The following is a 10,174-nucleotide window of genomic DNA, read 5'->3' on the forward strand; positions in this document are numbered from 1 at the left end:
ATAGAGAGTAAGGGAAATTGTTGGCTGTTGTTGTAGTTAGACGAGTATTTGTTGCAAATGTTTTACAAAGGGTACTATAGATTGATGCTCAGTCGATCATATGTAATGAGAATAGTGAGTATTTAGCCTTCAACCTCCAGAAGACTGCCACTTACAATACTGTAAGCATGGAAGACATCTTCAAAACGATAAAAATGTTGACGGCGTGTGTCGGTTATATGAACCATGTAAGTTGTTCAAAATAATGTTTTTAGTCGCGTGCGAGCGGCTCTATAAGTCACTCCGTCGGTCGGTCGGTCGATCGGTCTGTCGGTCTGTCCGTAAGACTTTTGTGCTTGGCCTTTTTGGTTAAGATCAAAGGTCTGTTGTTAATACATGCTGTTCTTAGCAGTTTAAGATTTTTCTTGGCCTTCGGGCCGGGATCAAAGTGGAGTATCTGTTCCGGCAGATACTGCACTTAAGATAATTTGTACCAGTCAATTGAGGGGAAACCCTCTATACTGGGACAATTATTATTTTTGGTAACCAGAGTGACCCCTTTTAGGGGAGCTGGTTTTTACCTCACATTAAAAACGGCCTTGTGCCTAATTTGCTCAGTGGGGGAGCAAATAAATACCATCTGTTCCGGCAGATGCTGCACTTAAGATAATTTGTACCAGTCAATGGAGGGGAAACCCTCTATACTGGGACAATTATTATTTTTGGTAACCAGAGTGCCCCCTTTTTGCCTACTTTTAGGGGAGCTGGTTTTTACCTCACATTAAAAACGGCCTTGTGCCTAATTTGCTCAGTGGGGGAGCAAATAAATACCATCTGTTCCGGCAGATACTGCAAACAAAGACTATATGTGGGGGCAACCCCGCATATAAGACCTTGGTCAATCTAAGGGAACCCCTTCATACCAATTGTCACTATCCAGCTCCCCTACTCCCCGGGGAGTTGGTCCCCATTTCCCTTTCATTCCTCACCTTAAAAATCGGCCTTGTGCCTAATTTTCTCGGTGGGGGAGCTAATAAATACCACCCACATATAAGACCTTGGTCAATGTAGGGGCAACCCTTCATACCAATTGTCACTATCCAGCTCCCCTACTTCTCGAGGAGTTGGTCCCCATTTCCTCTTCACTCCTCACATTAAAAATCGGCCTTGTACCTAATTTGCTCGGTGGGGGAGCAAATAAATGCCCTTTTCTTTGCCTTTTGGCCAAGATCAAAGTGTAGTATCTATTCTTACTACATGCTGTACTTATGTTTGTAACTTTGTGATATAAAGTGGGTTCACTTTTCTGTATTAATTTAATGTAAAATGATCACCCTCTTTACAACCAGTCAGTCTTAAAGCCATTCTCCAGATCATTTAAGTTGTTTTTGAAGGATTCCAGTTATTTTTTAAGCATTCAAGTCATTTTTAGGGTCATTCAATTCATTCTTAAGTTCATTAAAGTCATTCTAAGGCATTTACTTTTTATTTATTTAAGTCATTTCAGCCCATTTTTCGGTCATTTTAGTTTATCTTTAAGAATTTCATGTCAATCCTACATTCACGCATTCATTCATTACACGAGAGTTGTTTCATATGTTCTTAAGGAATTTATTTGTTGTGTAAGCCACTAAAAATGTGATAACGACATAATTTTGCAAATGAAATGATATTGTAACAATTTTTCTTTTGAAATGCAATAAACTACTAAATTGATTTGAAAAGCTATCACACACGCACACACACACATACAAACACACACACACACACACACTGATGAGCTGTGAAACAGCGAAACACTACTGTATGTGAATGACTATAATGCTCCTTATCTTGCGTTGAGCATATTGAGAAGTGATACACGAATTACCATTAGCGTATAAAGCGATGACCTTTGTGTAAACAAATCGAGCTTAGGTATTTCGGACGATGTCAAAACATCGTTAAACTCACGACTCGTTCAGCAGCCGCCGATAGGAACCTTGACTGTCGTACAGACGGTCGGGATTCAATCCTGGCTTGAGGTAGTTGCCTGTCTAGCCGCACTGATGAGCTGTGAAAGAGCGAAACAGTACTGTATGTGGATGACTATATATATATATATATATATATATATATATATATATATTATTATTATTATTATTATTATTTTATTATTATTATTATTACTACTACTACTATGATTATTTTTAATACCTACAGACACTATTAGTTCATCCTTTCGGGAATCATCGGTGCAATGAGTTACGATTACAGCCGGTCGGGAGATTCGAACCCGACCACGAAGCCATCTCTGGCTCCATTAGCAAGGAACAAACCACACGGCCAACGTTACCTGCGAGAAATACAGTTAAAATTAACATCTATATAAACGTTTACACGACTAGAATGGTCTTATCATTATAACATCAAGGCCGATTTTAATTTCAACTTAGAGTTCTTAACAATAAGAGCCGAGTTCTTAAAGAGGTTGAGATAATATATATATATATATATATATATATATATATATATATATATATATATATATAAACTAGCATGGGTACCCGGCGTTCTTACAGTGTCGAAAGGTGGTATGGTAAGGCTATTTAGCAACCAACACCCTAAAAAAATAAATAATTATGAGTACCTGTGCGAGCGAAAAACAAAAATAGCCGCAGTAACCAGGCTCGAACCTGTAACGCGAAAAAGGAAAGAGGAGGTGAAAAAAAAGCAAATACGTTAGTCGTCTCGTTCACGGCTAATCTTTGCCGTCAGGTACCTTCAAAATAAAGTCTTTAAAACGCACATTTAGATCGCTATACGTGAATGACTTGCAAAAATGTCGATGTAAAAACTGACCCCTCCTTGCAAAAACCGACTCAGTTGACGGTCAAAGAAGGTTTTCGGACAATTTTGGGATATTTTTCGTCCGAGAGATCGATCTTTCTAACGTATCCATTTGTTTCAGTGTTCGTTGCATGTGTCGAAAGACATACAAACACACACAGACACAGACACACACACAGACACACACACATACACATACTAACACACACCTTTTATATAATAGACTAGGCTGGGTGCCCGCCGTTGCCCAGGTGTTTTGAGGTGTAAAAAAAGTGGCAGTAAGCAGTCAGGCTCGAACTCTTGACGCAAACACAGAAAAGAGAGTGAAAGAAAATCTAACGTCTTACCGCTACTCCATGACGCGGCCAGAAGTCCGAAGCATTCAAATTTAACATAGTAAACTAAAAGATGACTTGCAGAAATGGCGTTGCTTTTAAACCTCTCATTAAAACAAATTAGACCCGTCGTTTTTAATGTGGGGGAAAACATGCTTCTCCAAAAAACGGGAGCTCTGGCTCTGTCCAAATAAATAGTAATTGTCTCAGTATGAAGGGTTTCCCCTACATTGACCAAGTACCAATTACAGAACAGATACTACCCAGTCTGAAGGCCAAGCGGTTGCGTTCCAATAGTTTTGCTTTATTTATACGAAAAAGACAAACAAACACTGGAGACGACGACACGGTGGGAGTTTTGTTTAACTCAATCAAAAAAATAAGCCTTTCATGGACATACACAAACGCTCGTGCCCATTTTGCCTTTTATATAGTGGAGTTTAAAATAACTTAAACGTAATACAGAAATGAACGATGTAAAAAAAAAAGGCAGACAGAATTAACAATTGTTTATTTGGATAATTTAAACGCGAAAAATAAAACAAAAGAACAATTGGGACAATTAATGTTATTATTTCGAAATTTTATATAATATGGGAAGAGTGGGGTTTAAAATAAACAAAAAACAAAAGAACAATTGGGACGCTGAAATATTAACGTTATTATTTCGAAACTATTATTTAACATGGGAAGAGTGGGGTTTAAAATAAACAAAAAAACAAAAGAACAATTGGGACACTGAAATATTAACGTTATTATTTCGAAACTATTATTTAAAAAGTGAAGAGTGTGGTTTAAAATAAACAAAAAACAAAAGAACAATTGGGACGCTGAAATATTAACGTTATTATTTCGAAATTATTATTTTACATGGGAAGAGTGGGGTTTCAAATAACTTAAACGTAATACAGAAATGAATGATGCAAAAAAAAAGCAGATATATCAAAATTTGAATTTAACTATAATAAATATTATGGTATCTGTTCAGTGCACATTTACCTTAAGTATGGCCAACCACTTATATTTCAGTAACTGTGATTTTTTTTCAAAAATAATCAATTATAATAAACAGAACGACTCATAGAAACCTATCTATATTCTTTTTTCATGTTAATATACTTTCATAGAAATGTTTCTGTTATTTAAAAAAAACTATTTTCTTTACGTCACAAATGTCACGCTCATACATGAATTCCATAGCTAATACAACATACTGACCAAACGGGTCACGGGTAGTCTAGTAAAACTTTAAAAATCGAAAATATATATATATGATATCTTGGCTCGAACTTGCAATCTCAAGATAACGACGCAGCTACTATACCGACTAATCTGATCTATGACTAAGTGAAATTATGTCGTTTTTTTTTATTTAAACTAATTCAAGTAAGAACGTTTTTGTGCATGCGTGTATGGCTAAATTGTCATGAACTGACGATTTTTTGCTACCCCACCTCTGTCGAAAAGTTTTGCGAGACATACAAACATACATACATATATTCATACATACAGTTAAACAGATTTTTGCCCTTTATATTATAGCCTAGATGGCTAAACACGATAAAATCTGGCCAACTACGACTAGTTGTTTTGTACCTCCGTTGGCAGAACACCTGATTTAAACAACTGCCATTGTTCTAACCTCACTATTCCTTCTTTTTATAACAAGACTAGCAAGGAAACCCGACATTGTATGGGATTGAATGATAATCAACGAATGTTTCCCACTCCCATATTTTTATTGTCATCGAAATAGGTGAAATCGCCCATTTTTCAATCGAATTGATTGCTTACCTGCTTTAGTTGGGGGACCCACCGCAGTGTACCGGGAGGAAACTTCACGTGCCTACACGCAGTGACTTAGTCCACCATATATTGTAGTCTACATTGCACTGTGGAGAACATACTGTTGATTTCATAAAATCATTTTTTATGTATACTCGTTTGAATCAGTTTAAAATGCAAAAATCAAGTATCGTGGTTTAATTGTGCTCTAAACAGAAACATTCATTTTGAAGGCACCTCAGTCATACTTAAAAACTTCCTGTAGATTTTATATGTTAGGCCTTTATGGTTGTGTGGTAATAAACCTTCTCAAATGAACTTGCGATGTTAGGCTGTGTAAGGTGTTAACTTTTGGCCAAATCGCCTGTTCTTCCTTTCATCGGATTATTTAGATTATCGATTATCGATACTTATCAAAGACATTCCGATGCAAAACCTATTTAAGAACTCTGTAAGGCGCATAAAGTACCTTTGTGTGAAATTTCATAAAATCAACTCAGCCGTATTCGAATATATAGGGAACGAACTCACACACGCAGACATACAAAGACAAAGTTCCTATATATAATTATATATATATATATATATATATATATATATATATATATATATATATATATATATATTAATAGCTTCGTCTTAATCTATATATATATATATACTAGCAAGCCGTCCGACGTTGCCCGGTAGTAAAATACGCATAAATATATGTTAATTCATACATAAAGTGAGACATGTCCACGCGAGTATTGTTTTTCTAGACGGTTCACTAGTTGTAAGTTTTAAAAAAATATTCGAGCTTAGATCGAAGCCGAAACCTAAAGACAGTGAGTTAAGTACGAGAACTATTAGACCAGCTTGACACAATATTTACGGAGTGTTTTCAAACCTACTTATTCTCAATATAAAGAAGTTGTCAGGTTTCACAGGCGCGTATGCGCTTTCGTTAAACAGTTGACAAAGAGATAAAAATCCGATGACTCCCAAATACCAATTTTTCAATGTTGACGCCTTAGTAGGTCTTTTTTTACCGGATGAACACCGTTAACAAGTTTCCACGTGTCTGAATACCCTGTATACCAAATTTCAAGTCTGTAGATCAAAAAATCATCAAGTACATTGGTTTCAAAAGTGTTCTCTCACACACAGACACATTCTTACTTTTATATATATATATATACTAGCAAGCCGCCCGGCGTTGCCCGGTTGTAAAATACGCATAAATATTATATTTTAATTCATACAGAAAATTAGACATGTGCATGCGAGTATTATTTTTTTCTAAACAGTTCACTTCTTGTAAAAATTAAGAACAACAACAAGCAAAAGATACTCGAGCTGAATTCAAAACCAAAATCTAAAGACAATGAGGCAAGTACGATAACCATTGGACCGGCTTGTCAAACTTCTTATTCTTAACATAAAGAAGATTTGATGCTTCACGGCCGCGCATGCGCATTCATGAAATAGTTAAAACCAGATAAAAATCTGGTGACTCCCAAGTACAGATTTTTTCAATTTTGACCCCTTAGCGGCCATTTTCTGGATGAAAACTGATTAAAAAGTTTTCCACACGTCTGATTATCCTATATACCAAATTTCAAGTCTGTAGATCAAAAATTCGTTGAGTGTATAGGTTGAGACATGTCCTAACACACACACACACACACACATTCTAACTTTTATAGATATATAGAAAACTGATAATGTGTGTGTGTGTGTGTGTGTGTGTGTGTGTGTGTGTGTGTGTGTGATGACACTTCTTAACCTATATACTGAACAAATTTTTAATCTACAGACTTGCAAATTGGTGTATAGTTTATTCAGACACGTGGAAAACTTTTTAATCGGTTTTCATCCGGAAAAAATGACTACTAAGGAGTCAAAATTGAATAATGCGTGGTCGTGAAACATGACAGCTTCCTTATATTAAGTATAAGTAGGTTTGAAAACACTTTTTAAAGATCGTGACAAGCTGGTTATCGTACTTGGCTCACTGTCTTTAGGTTCTAGTTTCGATTTCAGCTCGATATATTTTTTACTTACAAAAATGAACTGTTTTTAAAAAAATACATAATACTCGCATACACATATTTCAGTTTCTTTCTGTGTATGTGTGTGTGTGTTTTGTTTTGTTTTTTTATTTCATCTTTTTTTTTTAAGAAATTTAACGTTACGTTCAATACCTACGATATTTCTGTTTATAATAAATAAGAAATCTGCATTAATTAAAATATAATATTTATGCGTATTTCACGACCGGGCAATGCCGGGCAGCCTGCTAGTACGATATAATTTAGCCAACTACGAATAATGGTTTCGTTGGACTCAACCACTGCTGTCCCGTTTTCTAATTCCACTATGTCTTCATTTTTATAATAAAATTTTCAGACTACCTTATATACTGTTTTATTAAATGAATTTGAATTTTTTTATGAACAATAATGTACGTCCTCAAATAAATAACGAGTCGTGTGTGTGTGCGTGTGTGCGTGCGTGTGCGTGTGCGTGTGTGTGTGTGCGTGTGCATGTGTGTGTGTTTTCATTTTCTTCCTTTGAAGATTGTAATGCTGGGTATGGGGCAGCCAAACCAGCTGCCAACATTGCCCTGTTTTTATTGAAACAAACCGAGAGCTCTTTTTAGTATCCTCGCTGTTCCCTTATGGGAAGTTGTCTGGATCTCTCTTGCATTTGGTTCACCAGGAATATTAGTTAGGTAGGACTTCAGGTTCTTCTTCATAAGCCCTGTGGCACCTATAATAACTGGTATGATTGATATCTCCCTAAGATTCCAGTTTCGTTTCATATCATACATGAGACCTTGATATTTGGTCTGTTTTTCCCTTTCAGCTCTGTTCAGACCTCCATCATTAGGGACACTCACTTCAACCAAGGTTACCACTCTGTGTGTGTGTGTGTGTGTGTGTGTGTGTGTGTGTGTGTGTGTGTGTGTGTGTGTGTGTGTGTGTGTGTGTGTGTCCGAAGAATCGGTAGAAATTCTAGTATATAATATTACAACGTCAGAGTATTTTTATTACTTTATTTGCCGTTGATGTCGGGATATTAAGTGCAGGTCAATCGTTTTAATTAAGAACTCTAATTAGTGTGTACTTAATGAATTGTCAAGTGTTTCCTTTCTTTCTTTTTTTATGTGAATATGACATGAGTGAGTGCTAGGAGAACGAAGGGTACATTTAGGTGAAAGTTCTAAACGGTGATTTTTATATATAAAGAAGTCAGGGAAAAGAGAGAAGAAATGTGAATAAGGAAGAGTGGAAAAGAGAAATGTGCACAAAAGAAGAAAAGAAATAATGAAAAAGAAGACATATGGTAAAAAAGAAAAAAAGAAAGAAAAAACAAGAATGAAAAATAATGAAAAAAGAAAAAAGGTAGAAACAAATATTGAGAAAGAGAGAAAGAAAAAGAACACGTCAGTGTCCAATGGAATGAAGGGAGGAAATAAAGAAAGAACTAAAGAAAGAAAGGAGAAAGAAGGAAAGAAGGAAATAAAGAATGAACGAAAGAAAGGAAGAACGAACGAAAAACAAAAGAAAGAAAGAAAGAAAGAAAGAAACGAAAAAAAAAGGAAAGAAAGAAAGGATGAAAGAAAGAAAAAAAGAAAGGATGAAAGAAGGAAAGATTCAAAACGGATGAAGGAAGGAAGGAAGAAAGAAAGAAAGAAAGAAAGAAAAGAAAATATCAGTCTATAAAGGAAGGAAGGAAGGAAGGAAGGAAAGAATAAAGGAACAAATGAAAGAAAAAAAACGTAGAAAATATGAAAGAAACGAAGAATATAAATGTATAAAAGACATAAAGAAAGAAAGAAAGAAAGAAAGAAAGAAAGAAACTAAGTGAGAAATAACGGAAGGAGAAAGGGGACAGAAAGAAAAGAAATTAATATGAATATAAAAACGCAGAAATGAGAAAGAAAGAAACAAAATGAAGAACAATATAAGATAAAAAAAAGGAAAGAAACAAACAAAATGGAGAATAATGTAAGATAAAAAAGAGAGAAAGGAAAGAGAAATCGGAAAGAAGAGAAAAAGAAATTTAAGTAAATAAACGAAGAAAATAAATAAAAGAAAAAGAAAATGGGAAACCCCTATTTAAAAAAAAAAAAACGAAAGAAACAAACGAAAACCCAAAGATGCGATGAGATAGCGAAAGAAAAATATGAATGAATAAACAAAATATGAGAAAAAAGTGTGAAGAAATTAGAAAAAAAAGAGAGAGAAACGGTGAAAGAGTATTCGGAAAATAAACAATAACAGAAAACAGAAACAAAATCTGACGAGGAAAGTTAAGAACGCATAGCAAATAAAAGAAAAAAAAAGAATTGAAGAAAAAATACGAGGTCGAGAAAGCGCTGACTAAAGGCGAACACAAGATGGCTACAGAAGGACTTTTAAAAAGTACATGTGTGAAAATAAAAACTTTTGCAATATAATGAAATTTGTTGTTGTGGAAGAACCACGAATAAATGATTTTCATTTGCACTTTTAACAAATGCCGAGTCGGATTTTTATTTTTATTCCTATTTATTTTTGTTTGTTTGTTGCTGCGACGTTACACAAGAACATGCCATCAAAGAATAAGAATTCATATCCACGAAAGTTAGTTATGATCGTATGAAATGAACTAAGTTCAAGTCAATATAGGAGGTCGATGTTTTTTTGCACTTGAAAAGTTGTGGAGGCGATCCAAATTCGTCGATGCGGTTGACGTCAGCACAATTAGGTGATGGGTCCATTGATTTCAGAATGTCGATAGAGATGTGATTGACAAAACGCTCTCCGGACGCCTCATGCACATTCACCACCCTATCGCTAGCAAAGATATATGTATGTATGTATGTATGTATGTATGTATGTATGTATCGTAAAAACTTTCGACAGAGGCGACGGATTTTCACAAGATTGGTATTGTTTTGAAGCCTGGCCCTTCGGACGACAAATGGCGATAAATTGGCCAAAAACCTTAATTCCTTCACTCCCAACTGGGTACTTTTCTCCAGGGAGGAGTCGCTTTTTTCTTCGATATTTTCGAAAGCCATCCCCTCTTTTTGATTGACTAGCCTTAATTTAAACAATCGTCACTTCCGTTTTGGCGATGGGCGAAATAACAAACACATCACGTTTTTTAATGTTATTTTTTTCTTCACATTCTTTTCCTCCTTTGCGGTATGAGTTCGAGCCTGCCTGCCTACTACCACTTTTTTGTGCGTGTGTGTGGAGCACACACACACA

At 35.4% G+C, this 10,174-nt stretch overlaps 1 pseudogene; it reads left to right on the forward strand.

The window, feature by feature from the left end:
• Window positions 1–1,183: 1,183 nt before the first annotated feature.
• On the forward strand, window positions 1,184–1,318 carry LOC145274294 (U2 spliceosomal RNA; annotated as a pseudogene).
• The last annotated feature ends 8,856 nt before the right edge of the window (window positions 1,319–10,174 follow it).

Source organism: Euprymna scolopes, unplaced genomic scaffold (assembly GCF_053919585.1).
Source record: "Euprymna scolopes isolate OS-2025 unplaced genomic scaffold, ASM5391958v1 sca315, whole genome shotgun sequence".
Taxonomy (NCBI): domain Eukaryota; kingdom Metazoa; phylum Mollusca; class Cephalopoda; order Sepiida; family Sepiolidae; genus Euprymna; species Euprymna scolopes.